At 39.9% G+C, this 24213-nt stretch overlaps 1 protein-coding gene across 2 annotated transcripts in view; it reads left to right on the forward strand.

The window, feature by feature from the left end:
• prdm16 (PR domain containing 16) overlaps window positions 1–24213 on the forward strand; it is a 751999-nt gene that overhangs the window by 203417 nt on the left and 524369 nt on the right. The gene's annotated exons all lie outside the window — the stretch shown is intronic.

Raw genomic sequence — 24213 nt, forward strand, 5'->3', positions numbered from 1 at the left:
AGCAAAAATACCTTTCATAGCCCAAGGGGCAATGGCAGATATGTATTAACCACTGAATAAAGGAGAACAGGAGAAGTAAATCACATTTCTTTGAAACAAAGAGATTTTTTGAGAAAACAAGCCCTGATAAAAATTACAGTTGCACACTAGGTCATTTCACCAGTTTAGCCTGGAGCGACATTAAAAGCAGGAGGAGATGGGAAGGCACCAGCCTGTAAAACAAACATTGGAGCCCCTATACTTGGTTGCATAGCACCCTAAGGAGGGGGTTTTAATATAGATCAGGATGACTAGTCAGTAAACTGGAATATAGAAATTTATGACCATATAAAGTCCTAGCCTGTATTTGAATGTACTGGTTTGAAAGCTTTTCAAACCAGAGTTATTTACCTCAAGTAAATGAAAAAGTATCTTTGAGGCTATCGATCGATCATTTTAAGTCACAATACTTTGAGCACAGAGAATGTCTTGAGAATATTGTGTAGTTTTCTGCATTTATTCACTTATTAACCAATTCTTTCTTGTTATATAAAGTAAATACGTTTTCTGCAATCAGTATTTCTGGAAGATATGCCCAGAAATCTGTCAATATTTGGAAAAGGTCCTGGAAGTGCACTTGTATTACAACAAGGTATCAGGAATATGCTCTGGAATGGCTTTCCCCCAACAAAACCCCAGGATGTGCCAATGTTTGAGGAGGTTCTGTGGGGTGCTTTAGCATTTTCATAGGGTTCACATGAATGTGTGCGCATTTAAGAAGGTGTCTGTGAATGTGTCAGTGAAAGCACTTTGGAAATATCAATATTCAAAAGGGTCTACGTTGTTTAAAGTGTGGTTGCTGGAAATCTGAACTAACAACAGAAAATCGGTAGCGTAACAGTTAGTGTAACACTATTACAGCACCAGCGACCCAAATTCTATTCCAGCACTGTCTGTAAGGAGTTGGTATGCTCTGCCCATGACTGCGTGGGATTCCACATTCCAAAGACTTACAGGATAGTCAGTCAATTGGTCATATCAGTGTAATTGGGCAGTGGGCCTGTTACAATGCTGACATCATCATTATGTGCCATGTCACATGACATGGATGATCATGGTCTTGGCCATGGTTGTCCTCGGCAAATTTTTTCTACAGATGTGGTTGTTCATTGCCTTCTTCTGGGCAGTGTCTACAGTACCATGCTGTACATCGAAATAAAATAAATTTTTAGAATAGTGAAACATTTCAGCAAGTTAGGCAGTATCAATGGAAAGAGATACAGTTAACATTTCAGGTATGAAGCATTTTATCAGTAGTGAGTAAAAGAGAGAACAGGTTACTCTTGGTAGCAATGTGGGGATGGTGGTGGTTCATTTATGGACAAAATTGAAATAACGTGGCTGTTAAGGGGCATTTAAGTTCTTTTCTCAGGGTAATGTGTTGCTAATGTAGAAATTCTGTGTAATGTTGTATAGTCAGGTCCACTACAATTTGTCCAACAGGACAGAGTGTACAAATTTTTAAAAAGAAAGAGATTAATGTAAAGGACCATCGTAAACATTAGAGAAACCAGACTGAGATTGGGTGGTTGCTTTGCAGTCCACTCAGCTGGCAGGAGGGATGCTGAGCTCCTTCATGTCTGCTATTTAATGCTCATCTCATTCTTACTCTGACGTCTGTCTGTGCAAAGCACACAGAATGCTGGAGGAACTCAGCAGACCCTTGCTCTTGGCCTGAGCTGTCGACTATCTATTCACATCTGCACATGCTGCCTGAACTGCAGAGTTCCTCCGGCATTTTGTGTGTGTTGCTTTGGATTTGCAGCATCTACAGAATTTCTCGTGTTTATCTCTGCCAGTGCCCTTCTGCGCTTTTACAATTAAGCCCAATGCGAACTTGAGTTAAAACGTCTCATTTTCCATCTGGATGCATTGTACCTTCCAAAAGTTAACAACAAATTCCGCATTTGTAAGATAACTCATCCATTTTTCTGTTTGTATCAAATCTGGCTATTTTTGCCTGCCACCCCATTCCCTCCTTTTCTTTCCTTTGTATATGTTGGCTTTCTGGGTATATCCTGGTAGATCTGACTACATAAGATTACCAAGACGAAACAACATCAACAACACATTCCGCAGACAGAGGAGCTTAAATGACCCTTAAGGGCTACCTTATTTCACCCAGTCAGAGAAATACCACACCCACCTTCTCTGCTATCTATTCTAATTGGGTGACTGATTTGCTGAACACTTTCACTCCACCCTCAACAAGTGGAAGTTCCCGGTGGCCAACTACTTTAATTCCTATCCCCATTCCCATTCCGACATCTTTTGCCACAATGAGGCCACTGTCAGGGTGGAAGAGCAACACCTTATAATCTGCCCGGATGGCCTCCTCCAACCCAGTGGCATGAATATCGATTTCTCCTTCCGGTATTTCCTCCCACCCTATTTCCCTCTTCTTCTATTCCTCACTCTGGCCTCTTACCTCTTTTCCTCACCAGCCCATCGCCTCCCCTCAGTGCCCCTCCTCTTTCCCTTTTATCACATGGTCCACTCTTCTTTCCTGTCAGATTCTTTCTTCTCCAATATTTTGCTATTTCCACCTATCACCTCCCAGCTTCTTACTTCATCCCCTCCTTCCCCTCCCACCTTGCTTCACCTATCACCTTCCAGCTTGTTCTCCTTCCCCTACCACCACCTTTCTATTCTGGCATCTTCCCCCTTTCCTTGCCAATCCTAAAGAAGGGTCTCGGCCCGAAACGTTGACTGTTGATTCACTTCCATAGGGGCTACCTGACCTGCCGAGTCCCTCCAGCACTTTGTCTGTTTCGCTCATGTTTTCTCTCAGTTGATTTGGTTTGATAGATGAATATACTAATTGTGGAAGAAGAAATCAGTACACAACCCCTGGCCTTAATAGTCTCTCATACAAGCAGCAATTTTAAATGAGGCAACAATGAGAGGAAAATGCAGTTTAAATAGTGGCTTCTATATTAAAAACAAAATGGCCTATATTTTAGCATATAAAATTAGTATGAGGTAAATGAAAATAATATTGGGTTTCTGATGCATGAATCTAATAGCTGCTTTAAATATTTTATTACATAGAAATTAATCGCAGATAATATCACTAAATGGAATTTGTAATGAACCTCAGAAAAGATATTCAGAACAAGCCAATCTACCATTACCTGTCAGCTGAGGCTGTTGTCAGTTAAAGGTGATTTCCTTGGAATCGGTTTATTATTGTCACATGTACCAAGATACTGCAAAAAACAGAAAGAAATGGTTACTATCAAATTGTGTCCCACCAAAGCAGTGGCTTCAGGAGAGAGGGGCAACAGGGGAAAGAGGGTAGATGAGTGTACTGTGTACAATTTTTGCATCTTAATATTGAAAAGCATCAATAAACTGTTCAAGGCTGAAAGATGAATAATGAAAGTCATCTCAGGGGATTTAGAACTGAATTAATTTTTGTTGAGGGGGGACATGATCAAAGTTTTCAGTGAAGTGGTCGTAAGGCATGGGATTTGAAATTATGTTAGAAACATATTCTTGCCCTTTGGGTTTTCCTCAAGTTTCATGTACTTCATAGTTAATCAAAAATTCTGGTAGAAAATGCAACTGCAGTTTATTTTTAACTTCAAACCATGTAACATCGAGAAAGAACCTCCTGAGTAAATCATTTCATTATTTGTTTTTACGCACTACCCTGTCAGTTCAGAAAATAATTGCTATTTTGATACATTGTGATACTGTAAAAGCCTTTGTGGAGCAACATTCAACATTCAACATGGAAATAAGCTGGAGATCCCGCCCCCAGCCCACCACCCATCTGCTCGCTGACTATTCTAACCGTAAGATTCTGTGCACGGACATTAGGTGGTAGATAAGAAAAACATTGGCTCAAATATTTAAAGAAAATTATTGAAAGCAAATGCAATGTTCGCATTTATTTCAAGAGGACTAGAATATAAAAGCAAGGATGTAATGTTGAGGCTTTATAAAGTACTGGTGAGGCCTCACTTGGAGTATTGTGAGCAGTTTTGGGCCCCTTATCTGACACTGGAGAGTGTTCAAAGGACAGTCACAAAAATGATTCCAGAATTGAAAGGCTTATCATATGAAGATTATTTGATGGATCTGGGCCTGCACTCGCTGAAGTTCAGAAGAATGAGGGGTGATCTCATTGAAACCTATCAAATGTTGAAAGGCCTTGATAGAGTGGATGTAGAGAGGATGTTTCCTATGGTGGGGGAGTCCTAGACTAGACGGCAGAGCCTCAGAATAGAGGGGTGTCCTTTTAGTATGGAAATGAGGAGGAACTTCTTTAGCCAGAGAGTGGTGAATCTGTGGAATTTGTTGTCACAGGCCTCTGTGGAGGCCAAGTCATTGGGTATGTTTAAGACAGAGGTTGATAGGTTCTTGATTATTCAGGACATGAATGGATACGGGGAGAATGAAAGAGATTGGGGCTGAGAGGAAAATGGATCAGCCACGATGAAATGGCAGAGAAGACTCAATGGGCCAAATGGCCAAATTCTGTTCCTATATTTTATGATCTTAGGGTCTAAAATTCAGCTATTGATTTACCTTATCTTACATCTATGAGAACCATAAATGATTAGTAGTCTGTGCTTTAAGGGCTGGGATTAAAAAGAAAAATCCAGGAAGAAAATCAAAATGTATTTGTTCTCTCTCAACTATTCCTTGTTGTTCCCTCAGTGAGAAATGCTTCATTTTCTAAAAATAACTAAAAACAAAAACAGGATAGAACAATAATGCAAAAGTACTACACACATCTCAGAGGCCGAATAAATATTTTGCTTCCTCCTCAGTTTCCTGCTTGTGATCACAATTCACACATAAAAATCATGGAAAAGTCTATTGTTCTGCTACCAGGGAAATAGGGTCGACATTTTCCTTTATAATGTTCTAACACCCTTGTCCCTCGTCCCTTCTCCCTTACCTCTCCAGACAGCTGTGGATTCTGGAGAAAATTCACCCTTGGGTATTGTTTGCAGCTCAATTTAGCAAATGTAAGTTAATATTGATTATTATTAATATTTATCATGTTTGTGAAAATGTCTTTTCCCATAGCTATTAATCTGAGGTTTTAATAAACGTCAGTGACCTGCATGGGTCCAGAGGGAGTTATACCGAGTAGAATGACAATGAGAAGCAATAACAGCTACAACTGAATGCTGCAGCCTGGATTTACACAATATGTTAGAATATTTATTAACCAGAGAACAGTACATTTTATGTTATACTGTACCACAATTCATACTAAAGTAAAGCATAACATTTAAGTAGAACCTTTAAAGTAGAAAAATGCCCCATTGTACATCGCAGACACATAATCAGAATAACATGGACACTAAACTAAAGTAGGAGGTGTTAAGAGTGAATGTTGAGGACCATCTTAAAGAGAGGGAGTTTGAGGAGCAGACCTATTTAAGAAGTAAATTTAAAAGATCTAGTTCTATGACTGTTGAAGGCTTAGCTACTGATAATGTGGTGAGAATCATGATAGACCAGAGTAATGGGTGGTGGTGGAGATGATGTAGATACTTATAAGGAGTCTGTTGGTACATAGGATTATGTCAGAGGATACAAAGGCAGGATGTTCAAGATGGCTGTAGATTTGTTTTCTGGTCCATGATCAACATAAATTAGCAAGGGGGAATGATCAGCAGAACCAATCAGCCGAATGTCACGGAGGATTTAATTTTGATACAGCTAAATTTTATGGAAGTTAATTAAGAAGTGGTAGGAAAAGGTGGGTCAAGAGGCCATCAAAGAAACACAGCATGGAAACAAGCCCTCATTTCCATCAACAACCACCAATTAACTTACCACCCAGATATTGTAGGGAGGAAACCAGAGTACCCAGAGGAAACCCTCATTGTCACAGGCATAATATGTGAACTCCACATACAGTACCAGAGGTCTGAAGTGCTGGGGCTGTGAGTCAGCTGCACTACTAACTCTGCCAGTATGCTACAGCAGCAGATGGACTGAAGCACAAGGTGGAAGCTGGTATTTAAGTTGGCAAAAGACACACTTTAAAATGGAAAATAAATTGGAAGAATAGCTTAGCTCACTGTTAAAGACACTGGATGCAGAGGACGGATGGCTAAAATTCTAATAACAAAATTGATAAAATGATTGGAGACCTGTATCATAGGGATTGATGCTGATCCCTTGGTGTTTGTCAGATATATTAATGATTTATATGAGAGGGAAGGTGGCATAATTAGTAATTTGCAGATGATACCAATATTGACAGTGTAGTTTACAGTGCAGAAGGTAGTGTAATGTTAATTGATCCAATCAGCAGGTAAAGTAGACGAAAGTTAAAGGTAGTATCAAAGTACTTATATGTTACCAAATACTAACCTGAGATTTATTTTCTTGTGGGTATTCCCAGTAAATACAAAGAGACAAAATAGAATCAATGATAATCCACACACAACGAGACAGACAACCAATGTGCAAACACCTACAAACTGTGCAAATACAAACAGAACGAATAAATAAAGAAATAAATAAGCAATAAATATCATGAATATGAGATGAAGAGTTCTTGAAAGTTATGGCAACAGTTCAGTGTTGGGGTGGGAGCAATGGATATTGGGAATGACAAGGGTAGAGCACCGTCAGAGGGGTGTGGGGCTGATGGCACAGAAAGAGTGCCGGGGCAGGGAGGTGGCACGGGTGCCGACACGCCCATCCCTGAGACACCAGGCAAGGCCATTTGATCGCAAAAATTGGTTTATAGATCATTACAGAATGTCTCTCTGGTGCTTCCTCCTCCTGCCCTCTCCCTTCCTCTTTTCCCAACCATGGTTCCCCTCTCCCTGCCCCTTCCGACTCCCAACTGACAGCAGAGACCCATATCAGAATCAGGTTTATCACCACTCACATAGGTCATGAAATTTGCTATTTTTTTTGCCACAGCAGTACAGTGCAGTACATAAAATTACTACAATAACATGCAAAAGTCTTAGGCACCCTAGCTATATATGTGCCTAAAACTTTTGCACAGTACTGCATGATGAAGTGTGCTTCTTCAACAGGGTTGAATAATCAATAATCTAGCAGCGTTCTCTATCCCTCCATTATTCTCAGTATTCCTGACATTACCTGTAGTTAGATCAATTAATATGTGCATACGGACAGAGGTTACAATTTGGGGACAATGATGTAAAGAGTAACACTCACAACACGCTAGAGGAACTCAGCAGGTCGGGCAGCATCCGTGGAAAAGATCGGTTGACATTTCGGGCCGGGACCCTTCGTCAGGACTGTAGGGGGAAGAGGCAGAGGCCCTATAAAGAAGGTGGGGGGAGGGTAGGAAGGAGAAGGCTGGTAGGTTCCAGGTGAAAAACCAGTAAGGGGAAAGATAAAGGGGTAGGGGAAGGGAGGCAGGGAGGTAATAGGCAGGAAAGGTGAAGAAAGAATAGGGGAAAACACAATGGGTAGTAGAAGGAGGTGGAACCAAGAGGGAGGTGGTAGGCAGCTGGGGGAGGGGGCAGAGTGACATAGGGATAGGGGAAGGGAGGAGGAGGGAATTACCGGAAGTTGGAGAATTCTATGTTCATACCAAGGGGCTGGAGACTACCTAGACGGTATATGAGGTGTTGCTCCTCCAACCTGAGTTTAGCCTCATCATGGCAGTAGAGGAGGCCATGTATGGACATATCTGAATGGGGGTGGGAAGCAGAATTGAAGTGGGTGGCTACTGGGAGATCCTGTCTGTTTTGGCGGAAGAGCAGATCTCGCATGAGGTAAAAAGAGAAAACAGTTTTTGTGTAAAGCAAGACTTTATTGTCAGTTGACAGCTCTGGTGATCACATATGAGTATGAGGACCCCAGCAGTGCCTGCAGAGCGAGAGCCCGGTAGAATGATGACTAAGAGTATACTAACTAAATGAAGACTAAGAGTATACTAACTACACTTTGCAGGTGAAAGGCAACAACATGCATTGAGAGGCTCCTGAAAGACTAGTAGCCTGGGTGAAGATTGGCACCAATCTTGAAAAGAAGAGCAGGGCAAATATACTGCAGCCAACAGAGTAAATTCAGATGTGTGTACACTGGGATATGGAAACCCCACACAATTTCAGCAGCATTGGGGTTGCTTTAGGTGGGTCGATGCGGTTAGTTTAAGGAAGCTGAGGTTGTGGCAAGCGAACTAAACAGGCACTGTGAAGATGGGAAATTTTGAATCTAGTGTAACAGTATTAGGTTGGTAGGAATGGCATCGGAAGAACAAAGTACCTTCTTAGTAACAACCTAGCTACATTGGAAGCATTGGTGTGTGAGCCTTTCAGTTCATACATACTGTAGAACGCACAGAAATTTTATTTTAGGACAAATAACATTTTGAAATCAATGCTGTTGATGAGATGAGAATTTGCATGTGTAAAACAATCCCGTTAGGAGTACAAGAAAACTGGTCATCTAATTTGAATGTGTTCTGAACATATGTAGTGCATTAGCAACTCTTTTAATGCCACAACAAACAAAAGATGTTCTATTTCACAAATCGGAAATCAGCCAACACTGTCAGTGAACGGATCGCCTCAGCAGGGCCAGCTTTATTCTCGCATCTTTGACATTTCTTTGGACCATGCTCTGTGCAAGCAAGTTTGCCTAAGGTTTAATCAATAAGCAAATTAAATTGAAATTACTAATCTAACATAATCTTACACTTGATTTCCTATATGACGTCTATGGAGGGGAGGCAGTATTAAGGGATGCTAAATAATTTCCTACAACACAAGGTACAAAACTGATCCAGTTTAAACACAGAGATGTCAAAGCAGAATTTGAAGCACATGAGTGAGATTGGGGAAAATTGTGATCATAGATCTAGCTGAAGCTATCCATGTTTATCAATTCAAAGCAGTGAAATCTTCTAACGGAGAAAAGAGTTTATATTCTCCACATGCAAATGTGAAGCAAAGGTAGTTAATCAAACAACTCAAGAACGGAAGTAATTGCAGCCAAATGCCACTGAGAGGAAGTCTACACAGTATTGAAGTCAGTGAAAACAATGGGGAAATTAGTTTATATATACGGTGTTCATGACACTAGCAGCCATGATAGAAAGCAAAAAGACATACAGTAGGTTTGGTTAAATGGTTATTAAATTGACATGAGCACCATTATGGAAGTAAGTTCATCAATAATGGGAAAATCCTGTTAACCCAAATCAAGTCTACAGTAAAATTCAGGCTTTAATTGGAGACTTTAAGTAAGATGGAATAACTATTCATGAACAGCAGATGAAACTACCACTGATAGTGACGGATTTACAATCAGTTTTGGTTGGCTCAGTAAACTGAAGCTTGACTGGAAAACGGTGTTCTGTGTTGGCACTTCAAAGTAAGACTTTGTATAATATGCAAATATGTGTTTGGATTTCAATTCGTAATTTTCATATCTGTACCAATCCAGGTCCAAAACCAGTCTACTATATGTCTGAAATGCATTGAAAAACTAGGTAGAGGAAGCCAAAGTTTGTACCACACTAGATCTGTTAGTTGAATATGGACATAGAGAGTCCATAAGTCTAAATATTAGAAAAATAATACACAACTATCTTTATTTTTGTACAAAATAATCTTAAGTTTAAATGTCAAAGGTCTTTCAAGTTACAATGAAGAAATCATTACAAATGCAATTAAATGATAGTCTAGGAGTCAAAAGGAAGAAAGTCTTTGAATGCTCAGTGAAAAGGCAGCTACACAGCCACAATGTAAAGCTCAAAAGAAACATATATGCCTTTGGCCAAAATATTTTGTTTGGCTAATGGTACTGACAGTACTTCATCAGTTAGAACAGAAAGACAAAAAAATAAAACTGGGAAAAAGAACAAATGACTGATTTTGTCAGAATATGGGAATTGAGTCTTTGTTAATTCTCTGTAGATGATGAGGTATATGCTCAATTACAGTGTTGAAATTATGATGTGGGAAACGTGATAATCAAAGTTTAAGAGAAACCATCGTTTTGCATTAGTGAAAAGTGAGAACAATACTTACATTTAAAAAGAGCTGATAGAAATTCACTTTCAACTATATAAAAAAAATCATGTTCTGCTGGGCAGACTCTTTACCTTGGTCTCAAGCAAGGAGGCTTTCTTGGTCCATAGGTGACAAAATCAACATTGTCTGCATTGGGTGTACAAAGAAAGGTAATTTCCTTCTTTGAATATAGTTATATGAACCAGTACAAAAGTTCAAAACAAAATGTAATTGTAGCTGCATCATCAAGGTTCCCAAATTAGAATTAAGATTTAGGGAATGAAAACATGATCTCATAGTGAAAATGGTAGATGATGATATTCCAGTTACAGCATTGGAGATATTATTCTAAAATGAATCTATAAAACATTTTTGATGGATGGACTGACTCAAATGAATATCATGATAAAATACATTATTATACTATAATCAAATATATTACTCATTTATCCGTGTCTTGGCTTACAAGAACGGATCTTTGATTTAGGCCACACTTTGATCATTTCTGTCTGAGAAATTTTAAAATTGTTTTTATTTCATTTCATTATTTCATTGAAGAAGCAAGTATCATGAGCAATATGGCATCAATGAGCAAATACTGAACTACTAAACCATGAAATGTTTGTCAGTAAGGCTATGTGAGAGGAAAGAGTGAGATTGCTGAGTTATGAATACACACAAGACTCAGAACACAATTCAATTGAGTTCAGACAACTTTTGAGGGGATGCTGCAAGGGAAGAAGTTGAGATTGAAATGAAATTATGGCTCAAAGTATGTAAAAAACAAGCAATTTGAACAGTATGATAGAATCTATGTCTCAACAAATATGACATTCAGAACTGGGATGTTGGAGTGAGGGTTGAAGTATGCAAACTAAAGCGATATCTCGTGAAAATCTGTCATAATCAAAGGAGTACATATGAATCATCTTATCCCTGAAAAAGGTATACAAGAGAGTACTAAAGAATTACAGTATGTAATTATGAGTGTATTCTGGAAGCTGATCCACTGGAAATGATCCAAGGTTGAAAGAAAAATGGAGGGCGAGGTCAGAGGGGAGGGTTAGATTAATCTTGGAGTAGGTTATAGTTTGGCACAACATTGTGGGTTGAGCGGCGTGTATTGTTCTATGAAACTGGAAGAAAGGATGTAAGATTCTACCAAGTGAAGAATTGATCTTTTCTCAAATCAGGAACTCGATATGTTGCTAAAAACAGAAGATCAAAGTCGTTCGGAAAACCTGAGTATAGTTAAATCACTGGATAATTTGAATATGCAAATCAATCTTTCTTTTCAATAAAGGGAAAGCAGTGTGAAGTATGCACAAAATTATGATATATACTTGCATGCACAGTGGACTTAGAGACTTAAAAAAAAACATAATTCACACGTTCTGTCTCTACATGATTCTCAATACTTCCAGCACGACCCACATTTGGAACAAATAATATGAGCTCACACACATACATTGCAGTGCACTAAAATGAGAATTAATCTGGAAAACACAAGACATAATTGGCAGGAACGTTCAAGGACATCTTCAATCTCCCAGTGCTGCAGTCAGATGTTCCCACCTGCTTCAAAAGAGCAATAATCATACCAGTACCCAAGGAGAACAGGGTGTGCTGCCTCAGTGACTATTGCACTCATATCTACTGTGGTGAATTGCTTTGGAGGTTGGTCATGACCAGAAACAATGCTTGCCTAGGCAAGGACCTGAATCCACTGCAATTTGTCTGTCACCACTATAGGTCTACAGTGGATGCAATCTCAGTAGCTCACCACTCGGCCTTGGATTACCTGGACAATAGCAATACTGATGTCAGGCTTCTGTTCATTGATTATAGCTCAGTGTTCAATGGTTTCATACCCCCAGTACTAATCAAAAAGCTCCAAAACTTGAGTCTCAGTACCTCCCTCTGCAAACGGCTCTTCGACTTTCTCATTGGGAGACCACAGTCAGTGCAAATCAGAAATAACATCTCAACCTTGCTGACAGTCAACACCAGTGCCTGGCCCACTGCTCTACTCTCTCCTCACCCAAGACTATGTAGCTAGGCACAGCTCAAACAGAATCTATAAATATGTCGATGACACAACTATTGCTGGTGGAATTTCAGATGGTGACGAGGAGGCGTACAGGAGTGAGGTAAATCAGCTGGTTGAGTGGTGTAGCAACAACAACCTCGCACTCAACATCAGCAAGACCAAGGAATCGGTTGTGGACTTCAGAAAGTGGAAGTCGAGGGAACACACACCAGTCCTCATCGAGGGATCAGAAGTGGAAAGGGTGAAGAGTTTTGTGGGTGTCAATATCTCTGAGGAGCTATACTGGACCCAACATATTGATGCAGTTACAAAGAAGGTACAACAATGGCTATATTTTATTAATAGTTTGAGGAGATTTGGTATGTCACCAAAGATTCCAACAAATTTCTACAGAAGTAACATGGAGAGCATTCTAACTGGTAGCAGCACCATCTCATATTGAGGGAACACTGCGCAGGATTGGAAAAAGTTGCTGAAAGTTACAAACTCAGCCAGCTCCATTATGGGCATTGGCCTCCCCAGCATCGAGGACATCTTCAGACGGTGCCATCCATCATTAAGGACCCCCATCACCCAGGACACACCCTCCTCTCATTGCTACCATCAAGGAGGAGGTACAGAAGCATGAAGACACACACTCAGCATATTAAGAATAACTTCTTCCCTCTGCCATCAGGTCCATGATGGACAATGAACCCATGAACACTAACTACCTCACTATTTTCCCCCCCTCTCTTTATGCACAACTTATTTATTTTAATTTATACCGTATGTATGTATACATCCTCTGATTCTGAAGTATGGAGGGTTGTGAGTTCGCAGGAACAGTGTCGATGGTAGGATATTAGGAAATTATTTTGAGATATAATGAAGTCCTAACTAAGCAGTATCAAGTAAAATATCAGCTGAGAAGTGGGGTGGTCAGGACCATAGTCTAATTTACGAACAGGAGGTTGGTCTCTTGAGCAAAATATGGATGGACACAGCAAGTGAGAAACTAGGGTAAGACCACTATATAAATTATATTACAGTATATTTTACATCACCATCTTATTTTAGATCATTATACATTATGGTCGTTATGGTGTAGTTAAAAATATGTATTTATTCTGTTAAACAATATTGGAATAAAAGCAATGTATATGTCAATATTCTGCATCCCATATTTCCACTCTAAGCTGCGGAGAAGGCTAGAACTGCCTGATAGCAAAACCTGTGTCTACACAGGATATTAGAAATTCCCTTTGATGATTCTAAAATTGCTGAGCTGTTGAAGATAGGATTATCTTGATGTAGAACAATATTACACACACTTCAGGTTTCACGGTGTCAGCGAGAAATACAGCTCCTAATTCTCCAATGGGATTTTCATCCGCACAAGAAACTTATCCCTGGCATAAAACTCTTCCCAAATGATATCAACAATAGCACAATGCCCAGAGTTTGTATTCAGTGTGGTTTTCACCCTGACTTCTCTGAAGCCTCAGATAAAGGCAAGGTCTGAAAATCACTGTCAACTTTCCAACCTCAGGATCATTCAAGACTTCTGGCATTCATACATAAAACATCACAGTTTTCTGCTCAGTGTTATATTAATGATGTCACTCAAGTTCCAAATACCAACAGAGAAGTCTTGAAACTCTTTTCTCTTAGCTAGCAAGGGCATTGGAAGTGTGGATCTGCCTGCATTACAGGCTCTTGCAAAGTATAACAAGAGAGCTATGGATGGTGGTGAACCCAAAATGCAGAGTAAGGTCTACAGCAAACTCAGACTCAAAATAAATAAGACAACAGAAACAAAAATCAAAAGGCAAAATCACAAACCATAGTACAAGAATGGAACTCTTACAATTAAGCACTGAGTGCTCAGCACGAGGCCTTTAAGTACAGAGTTTCCATGAAGGAATATGGCAGGCAATAATTGGCAGTCTAAGTTTTAAATGGAGGGTGGCAGCTAAAGATACTCCAGGGAATTGAAGTGCTGAAACTTGGATGCCTGCCACTGTTCAGTCAGAACCGTGACAGAAAAGTACAGACATCCATAGAAGACAACATGTAATGGTCCTCCTTACAGGAACTTTCCGACAATTTAGATTAGATTTAGATTATGTGGACACGCAGTCCTCTTTTATTGTCATTTAGTAATGCATGCATTAAGAAATGATACAAAGTTTCTCCAGAATGATATCACAGAAACACAGGACAGACCAAGACTAAAACTGACAAAAACTACATAATTATAACACATAGTTACAACAGTTCAAAGCAATACTGTAGTTTGATAAAGAACAGACCATGGGCACAGTAAAAAGTCTCAAAGTCTCTCGGAAGTCCCATCATCTCACGCAGACGGTGAACCTCCAGCGCCGCAAACTTGCCGATGCAGCATCCTGGAAGCATCCCACCACAGTCCGACTCCGAGTCTGTCCGAGCACCGAGCACCATCTCTGCCAAGCGATTCGACCCCGGCCCCGGCAACAGGCAATAGGCAAAGCCGAGGATTTGGGGCCTTCCCTCCGGAGATTCTCAATCGCACAGTAGCAGTGGCAGAGAAGCAGGCATTTCAGAAGTTTCTCCAGGTGTTCCTCTGTGCTTCTCACGGCTGTCTCCATCAAATCAGGATTGTGCACGGCCCTTAGTTAACACATATGATATCATTCGGAACAGCCGCGCATGCTGCGTCGCGCCGCAATCTTCTCCTCCCTCCTTGCACAAAGAAATCTTCTGCATATACTGTTCTTTGCCACCCTATTTCGATCTTCTTTGCAGCTTATTCCCTACTTTCTCCATCTTTGCAGCAAACATGCTTGAAGCAGCAACCTCTGAATAGTGAGAGAGCTGCTTGTAATGTGTATACATCCTTTTAAGGGGCAGCTATAGAGGTCTCAGCTGCAAGACTAGGCAGCAGTAGCTATAAAATCTTGCAATAGATCAATAGAGGAACATGTGTTGAAACTGATACAATACGGCAAAATGAAGGGAAACTTAGGTTTTCTTACTTCAAAACATTAAACTTTTTCAAAAAAAGACATGGGTGTCCAAAATGTAACTCCAACTTTGTGTTTACTTTAAGTAAAGCGTGCATGTACCACATGGTAGCGTGATGACAGATGAAAGTCATGTATTTATACATATAACCCATAATGAATTACTTAAATAAACAAGAATGCTGAATCAAACAATTATGTATACACAAGATTATTCAGATATTACTGAAATATTAAATATACAAGAGGAACCATCACAGCATTCTTATGGAAACCTAACAGTCTTTATGGAAGTTTAAAAAAAACAGCATTAGGGTGATATACAGGTGCATATAGGGTGCAGTATGCCCATCCGTACTTTAAACATTAAAATACTTATACATTACTGCTAGTTCATTACATCTTTCCAGAGAAACCTAAAATTAAGTGAAAAAGAAGAAATGTTTTTATTATATGCAGTTAAGTGATTTTTATACTAAGCTCAGGGTGCATTTGCTGTTCACATCATCTTTATCTATGACCTTTAATAGGTCTGCTCTAAGTTTTCCAAGCCTGCAGCCACATTTTTCTATGCATGGAGTTTGGTATTATTCCCTTTCGCCTCAGGTGCCCCATGAGAAATGAAGGTAAAGATGGTTTCTGCAACATCTTTGTGAAAGGCATAGAGTAGGTGTTTGGCCTGATTTGGGATACCAGAAATCTTTTTTTCAATCCCCTTTGAGGCCAAGAAGGAGTTTCTTCAAGCACTGGCAGTCAGAAATAACTCTCAATATGCGCACTGATATTTAGTCCCCAAACTCAAACTGGATTGAAGATCTACCACTCAAAGTGGTGGTGCGGTATAAAAAGTGTATTGCATATAACAGCCCATACAGACTCCATTTACTCCCTAGACTAATCCCACATATTTTTTTCTTGATATGTTTTAAAGTGTTTACTTTAGTCTGTGGTATGCGCTTACTGCTGATCCTACACCGCAAATTAATTCCCATTCAATGCTCCCCCAGGTCCGATTCCGATTTCAAATAGGCTTCTTATCCAATTCTGACCCTGGAAGCATATGCTGTGAAATAAAACCATTCAGTTGCTCCCACAAGTAATATCATTTTCACAGCTGACATACTTAAACACTCGCCTAATTTTTTTTTAATTCCTAAATGAATAGAAGTGCAGCAAAAGTCTCACAAAAATCATCTGTTACATGCATTTGTGTTTTAAATTATTCTAAATTATTTTAATGCTGTTTATCTGGAGTTAAATGACACTTATTAACTAAGTCTATTCTCTTCTATTTTGTACTGAGCAGATCACTCTGCATTTGGCATTCTAAAGGATCTATATTAACTCTTTGACATTTGTATAATTGATAAGTTATACCTGTGTGCCTTGGTCCATTGGTAATAGTCTCATCTCTTAAACAGGAAGTTGTGAAGATACATTCCAAAGAATTAAACATATCATTTGGATTAATGAAAGTGCTGTCTTTTAGGTTTTTAGAGTCGTAGAAAAGTACAGCACAGAAACAGGCCCTTTGGCCCATTAGACAGTCGCTAGTCATTTTAACTGCCTGCTTCCATCGACCTGAACCAGAACCATAGCCCTCCATACCCCAACCATCCATGTACCTATCCAAAACCCCTCTGAAATGCTGAAGTCGAGGAAGTCGAGATTGCAAGTACCACTTGTGCTGACAGCTCGTTCCACACTCTCACGGTTCTCCGAATGAAGAAGTTTCCTCTTATGTTCCCCTTAGATTTTTTGCCATTCACCCTTAACCGATGACATCTAGTTGTAGTCCCGCCCAACCTCAGCAGAAAAAGTCTGCTTGCATTTACCCTATCTATACCCCTCATAATTTCGTATACCTCTGTCAAATCTCCTCTCAGTCTTCTATGTTCCAAGTGCGGAATGAGCTGACAGCACAAGTGGTGGTTGCAATTTTGATGTCAATAATTAAGAGAAGTTTAGATAGGTACATGGATGGGAGTGATACAGAGGGCTACTGTCCAGCTGCAGGTTGATGGGACTAGGCAATTTAAATGGTTCAGCATGGACTAGATTGTCGAAGGGCCTGGTTCTGTGCTCTAGTTTTCTGTGACTGTGAATCTAAATATATTATTTGTACAATTGAAGAACTTCATTTAATTACCACCTTTCTCAGTTTCAAGGTGTTGCTAAGTGCTTGAGAGCCGAGTAAGAGCTTTTGAAATCAGATTGTTTATAATGTCAGCCAAATTGCATGCAGCAAATTACCACAAAAAGCAACATTGTTATGCCTGAATGACTTAGTTTTATGGTTGAAAGATAACATATTCTTCTTCAATTAGTACTTTTTTGTATTATATTCACCTAAGGGAACAGATGTATCTTGGTTTTAATGTTGCATCCAATAAAACACACTTGCAACATGCTTTACAACACACTGTGTATTCCAATGGGAGTGTCAGCCTTGATCTTGGAAATAACTATCAATGGTAGCATAACTTATGCCATTCAGGCAAAGCTGAACATGAGCTCTTTCTCAACACACACAAAATGCTGGAGGAACTCAGGAGGTCAGGCAGAATCTATGGAAATTAATAAACAGTTGATGTTTCGGGCCAAAACATCAACTGCTTATTCATTTCCATGGATTGTGCCTGAGCTTCTGTGTTCCTCCAGCATTTTGTGTATTTTTTTTTGGATTTTCAGTATCTGCAGACTTTTTCATGTTTATTTATTCGTCCTGTACACCCAGTTTGCCCAAATAGAATTTACTATATAGGGGTGGCGCAGTAGCATAGTGGTTAGCATCTATGTACTGAAACCTCTCTTCAGTATTGAGAAGACAGGGGAAGATGCCTCGGCCTGAAACGTTGACTGGACTTTTCTCCATAAATGCTGCCTGGCCTGCTGAGTTCCTCCACTATTTTGTGTGTGTTGCTTGTCCTGAGTTTATCATTCATGTTTATTTAATATGAGAAGAATAAATATCTCTTTGAGTTTTTTTTGTGGCGGTCTCCTTTTCTAGAGAATGGAGGCACTCTTTTCAAGGATGGAAACTGGACCTTTTTTGAAGGATGCTTTACTTAATGTGGGTGGCAGGGTGGAGATACATCTCCACCAAAGGAGATGTAAGGCGCTCCATCCCTCTGCCAACCTGCAGGTCATCCTTGGGCAAGGTGTAGCACCTGCTTAGCACCCCAGTCAGAGTCACATGAAGCCACAGGAGCAGGAGGTGGATGGTCGTATGAGCAGCTGGTGCATATCACAAGTCCTGGTTATTCACCCACTGATGCCAGGCAGACAATCTGACGAGTATTGATAATGTCTGGGGTCACCTGTCTTGTAAAGACACTGTCCAGAAGAATGCAATGGCAAACCACTTCTGTAGAAACATTTGCCAAGAACAATCATGGTTATGAGAACATGATTGCCTATGTCATATGACACAGCACATAATGATGATGATGATGCTAAACTTAATGATTAACTTACATAGTAGGATTCCTTCAATGCATCTTTAGTCTCAAAGGTTTTTTTTGAGCCTCTTTTGTCTTAAAGAGACATTAGTACATTTGAGTTTACTACAGTGGAAACTGCTTCACAAAAGGTGGAAGTACAGGAGAAATGAAAATACTTTCAAAGGAAATTAGTAAATCTTGCTTTGATTTTTAAAGTAATACACACAAAATGCTGGGGAACTCAGCAGGCCAGGCAGCATCTATGGAAAAGAGTAAACAGTGGATGTTTCAGGCCAAGGTTACGTTGATTTCCAGCATCTGCAGATTTTACCTTGTTTGTGTTTTGATTTTTGAATCATTTTTGTGAAACAAGAGTTTGAAAAAGATAAACTGATCGATAATCCTTTGAAAGCTACTGAAACGTATGTGGAAGTGCTTGACAAATAGATGAACAACTAAAAGTCATTTCTGATAAAAACATCAAGAGAATCTTCTAATGTTTCTCATGTACCATATTGAGAAGGGCCTTAATTCACTGTTGAATTACTTAAACATTCACATTCTTCACTATACACTCTGGAACAACAGAAAAGAAAACAGCATCCTAAACACAATATTTAGATTCACATATTTTTCCTTTATTTATTTTCCCCATTGAAAGCACCGTGGGTGCTGACACTGTATCTTTTGCCCCAAATCTAGAAAACAGATTTTTTGGTGAGAGATTGAAACACCAAGTTCAGGTCTGAACTGACTCCCATTTCATTTCCAGACGAATGTACTCTCTGATTTCAGTCACATGATGCTGAGTGCAAAGCCAGATCAATTGTTAGTTTTGGCCTTCACAACCTGTTATGGTGTACTGTATGCCTATTTGCATACTAGTTATACTACATCTCCTCTTCAAACTTCACATCTCTCTGTATGGAAAGGCTTCCCCAGCTCTCACTTCCATTTTCATTTTATGACTTTTCATTCTAAATCCTCTGCTACTGGGCACAGTCTGCTTTTATCAACCCTTTTTCCCCCGATTATTTTAAACACATCTTAGAAATAGATTGCTCTAATGAAAAATTCTAACAATTATTTTATGATTTTTCCTCATATTTGTATTTCAGGGATTTAAACTGTTGGTGATGTGTGCAGCATACTCATAACAGACTTTTTTTCTACTTTGTAGGACAGGATCAGACTGGGTAAAGTAGTTATTTGACAGTCAAGGAAAGTGTCACTCAAGCCATTATCAGAAAATTATGCACTGTGGTCACAAACAGTAAATGTTAGCAGTACCAAACCAACCACAGTTTTATAATGGGAATAAATGTAGATGTTACCAAATAGTTGAGAAGAGAAACCAATCCTTCAGTCCTGTCTTCCTTGCTTCTATTCTATTTTTTCAAAAATGCATCCTGTACTTTGACACCAGCGGGATTATTCCACTCCGTGTTGACCTGAAATTCGACCATGAAGATCTGAGAAAGTGATCCAGACAGATCAGCATTCTCTCATATTCCAAGGGTCAATGTAGTGTAAAGGACATTTGTTTGCTCAATTAAAGGTGATTTGTTTGCTAATTCAGGTTTGTCATCCTGAGGTACGAATACCAAAATCCCCGGAAAAGAAAACAGATTTGCCTCATTGATTAGGTCTCCAGAGAACAAAGTACAAATTATTTCCATCCCTTTCTCCTTTACCTTTGATTAATATTGTGCTTGCTCTCCCTCTGGCACTAAATCAACAACTTCCACTTCTACAGAGCTTTCAATGTCCCAAGGCATAGGACAAGAGCATAAGCAGACAAAAATTGGTAGAGAGTAAGAAATGGAGACACTAAAGATAATGTCTGTGAGAGTAATTACGTAGCTGGAGTGCCTAGATAACTGAATGTACTCCCAGCAAGAATAGGGCAATGCTTGTGGGGGAGCAGAGCATTTGTGGATTGGTGTAGAGCTGAATAACTTTAAAATAATAGCGATGTCTACAGCATGAAGATACTTGACAATCTTGGAGATGCATGACAATCAGGCTTATTAAATCGCAGTATTGATGGTAGACCACTCTTAGTCTGGCATCTACCCTTTGACCTATTTGGCCTGGGTGACCCTTCCAAGAGCTAAAGCATAAAGCCCTGACTCCAGTTAACATAGCTCTCTGGATCATTGAGGCACGCAAGCAAGCGTTCAAATCACAACATGGATGTGGTCCTCTTGAAGGAGCCTATTGTAAAGTGAACTGGAAAATCTTCATGACCGCAGTGTCTCAGTAACTAGGATAGAATCTGCTGTGGAGCTGGTTCTGTAGATATACATGGTGATATAAGATTGTATTGTTTCAGAATCTCATAAATATTCTGGATTCTGGATCCTGGACTTCCTGTTAGATCGCCAGCAGGTGGTAAGAGTGGGTTCCCTCACCTCTGCCCCTCTGATGCTCAACACAAGTGCCCCTCAGGGCTGTGTACTAAGTCCCCTCCTTTACTCTCGGTATACCCATGATTCTGTCGCCACCCACAGTTCCAAGCTGCTAATTAAACTTGCTGACGACACTGCACTGATTGGCCTAATTTCAAATAATAATGAGGCATCCTACAGAGAAGTCACCACCCTGACACAGTGGAATCAAGAGAACAACCTCTCCCTCAATGTCACAACCACAAAGGAGCTGGTTGTGGACTACAGGAGGAATAGAGGGAGGCTAACCCCTATTGACATCAATGGATCAGTGGTTGAAAGGGTGCACAGCTGTAAGTTCCTTGGTATAAGCATCACTGAGGAACTCACGTGGTCTGTACAAACCATCTGTGTGTGTTGAAAAAGGCACAACAGCGCCTCTTTTACCTCAGACAGTTGAAGAAGTTTGGTGTGGACCCTCAAATCCTAAGAACTTTCTACAGGGGCACAATTGAGAGCATCCTGACTGGCTGCATCACTGCCTGGTATGGGAACTGTACCTCCCTCAATCGCAGGACTCTGCAGAAAATGGTGCAGACAGTCCAGCGCATCTGTAGATGTGAACTTCCCACTATTCAGGACATTTACAAAGACAGGTGTGTAAAAAGGGCCGGAAGGATCATTGGGGACCTGAGTCACACCAACCACAAACTGTTCCAGCTCCTATCAACCAGGAAACGGTACCCCAGCATAAAAGCCAGGACCAGCAGACTCCAGGACAGCTTCTTCCACCAGGCCAACAGACTGATTAACTCATGCTGACACAGCGGCATTTCTATGTTATATTAACTATCCTGGTGTACATACTATTTATTAAAAATTACTATAAATTGCACATTGCACATTTAGACAGAGATGTAACGTAAAGATTTTTACTCATATATACGAAGAATGTAAGTAATAAAGTCAATTCAATTCAACTACTCTAGCTGTCTAGCCTCTGATGCAACAGTTATAAGGGGGCCCATCAAATGATCAGTACATGGGTCAGATCCTCAAAGAAGTTTGTTTCAGGATTAATGCATTTGGAGAATGAGGGGCTTTGATATATGATTATAATGAGTTTATAAATAATAAAATAATTAATAATGCTCTTTTAGAGAAGGGAAATCAGCATAATGAACTGAACTTGTATATCATAAAAGAATCAGATAATAACAATCCATAAATTGAATCACTCCGGAGTCTTAATGTTAATATGGATTACGAGTAGCTCTCAGTTGTATTCAGGACCTATTAACCTTTGTGTTCATGCTTAGATACGTTGTTCATTGATCTTTCTAGTGTAGAAGCTCATTCCCCATTAGACCTATGTTGGCAAGTGTGCTAGAAGTGTGTATTTGCTGTTCATTTTTACCTACATATACTACTGGATGTTGCAAGGTTGCTCCAGTATCATAGATGGATGTCTGGATTAACTTTAATTACTTCCTTCTCACGTCTTTTTACTATCTTAATTTTATTTTCATCTCTTGAATTTCATCTCTTTCCTCTTATAAACACGAGAAATTCTACAGATGCTGGAAATCCAAAGCAACACACACAAAATGCCAAAGGAACTTAGCAAGTCAGGCAGCACCAATGGAAATGAATAAACAGTCGATGTTTTAGGCCGAGAACCTTCTTCAGGACTAAAAAGGAAGGGGGAAGATGACCTTCCTTTCCAGTTTATTCATAGGTGCTGCCATATCTGGTGAGTTTTTCCTCTCATTGCTGGTTCTACAACCTACCTACCTATTGCCCATTGTGCAGCTGGCGTTTAAGGCAGAAATGAAAGTCCACTACTCAGGTGGTGTTCAGCACTTCCTACATCATGTCAGTAGCTCGGTTTTCACTACTGTTGGCCGTGCAAGTTCCTGGGTGCAGACTCAGAATGCTGCCACTCACAGGTGTTGAAGGATTATTCATTGTTTTGTTTTACCAGTCAGGGTTGTTATCCCTGAGCTGAACCCCAACCAGTGAACCATTCTTAGTCTTGCCTCTGCCTTTGACCTGTTTGGCATGGGTGAATCTACCAAAAGCCAAAGCATAAAGCCCTGGCTCCAGCCAACATACCTCCCTGGTTTATTGAGGCATACAAGCCCCCAATCCCTACAGCAAGGTTGTGGTCCTCTTGGAGGTGATTCTACAACACTGGATCCATTCTCAGTTAGCCAAATACAGTGTCTAATATATCCTATCAACCTTTGTGTCCTCACCACAATGAAGTCCAGACCCATTACATTTCAGTCCACCCTCATATCCTCTTCTAATTAAGGGTCTTCATGAGGATAGCTAACCAAGCATGTGCCTTCAGACTTATCAAGTATACCTCTTTTGGTCTACTGGTTGACAAACTTCTACAGATGAGCAGTGGAAAGTGTAGTAAATGGCTGCATTATGGCCTGGTATGGGAACACCAATGTCTCTGAGTGGGAAATCCTACAAAAGATAGTGGATTCAGCCCTGTACATCACAGGTAAAGCCCTCCTAAATGTAGAGCACATCGAAGTGAAATGTTGCCATAGAAAAGCAGCATCCATCATCAAAGATCCTCACCACCCAGGCCATGCTCTTTTCTCGCTGCTGCCATCTGGTAGAAGGAACAGGTACCTCAGGACTTACACCATCAGGTTTAAGAGTAGTAACTACCACTCAACCATCAGGCTCTTGAACAAAAGAGGATAACTGCACTCATTCTACTTCTGGTGTTCCCACGACCGATGGTCTCACTTTAAGGACTCTTCAACTTGTTATTCCATGCTCTTGTTCTTTATTGCTATTTATTTATATTTACATTTGCACAGTTTGTTGTTCATTGATCCTGTTTACAGTTACTATTCTATAGGTTTGCTGAGTATGCCTGCAGGAAAAAAATCTCAGGGTTGTATGTGGTGACATGTATGTACTCTGATAATAAATTTTACTTTGAACCTTGGTTTGTCATTCACCTATCCGATTTACTTTTACTCTCAAATACCGCTTAACTCACTGAAATATTCCTCATTCAGGTCTCTATGATCTGTCAATCTTGAGCAGGGGTCCCCAAGCTTTTTTGCACCGCGGACCAGTTTAATATTGACAATATCCTTGTGGACTGGCCGACCAGTTGGTGGGGGGGTGGTTTTAATCACGACCGGAATGTAGGTGATAAGTCAACTAAGTCACTTATAAGTGGCTAATACACTCAATTTTGCTTCTGAAAGGGTTTATCTAACGAATTTAATATTAAACACACAGCGCATACTTTCCCCGTATGAACATATAAAATCATTGCAACACACC

The sequence above is a fragment of the Mobula birostris genome, chromosome 27 (genome assembly GCF_030028105.1).
Source record: "Mobula birostris isolate sMobBir1 chromosome 27, sMobBir1.hap1, whole genome shotgun sequence".
Lineage (NCBI taxonomy): Eukaryota > Metazoa > Chordata > Chondrichthyes > Myliobatiformes > Myliobatidae > Mobula > Mobula birostris.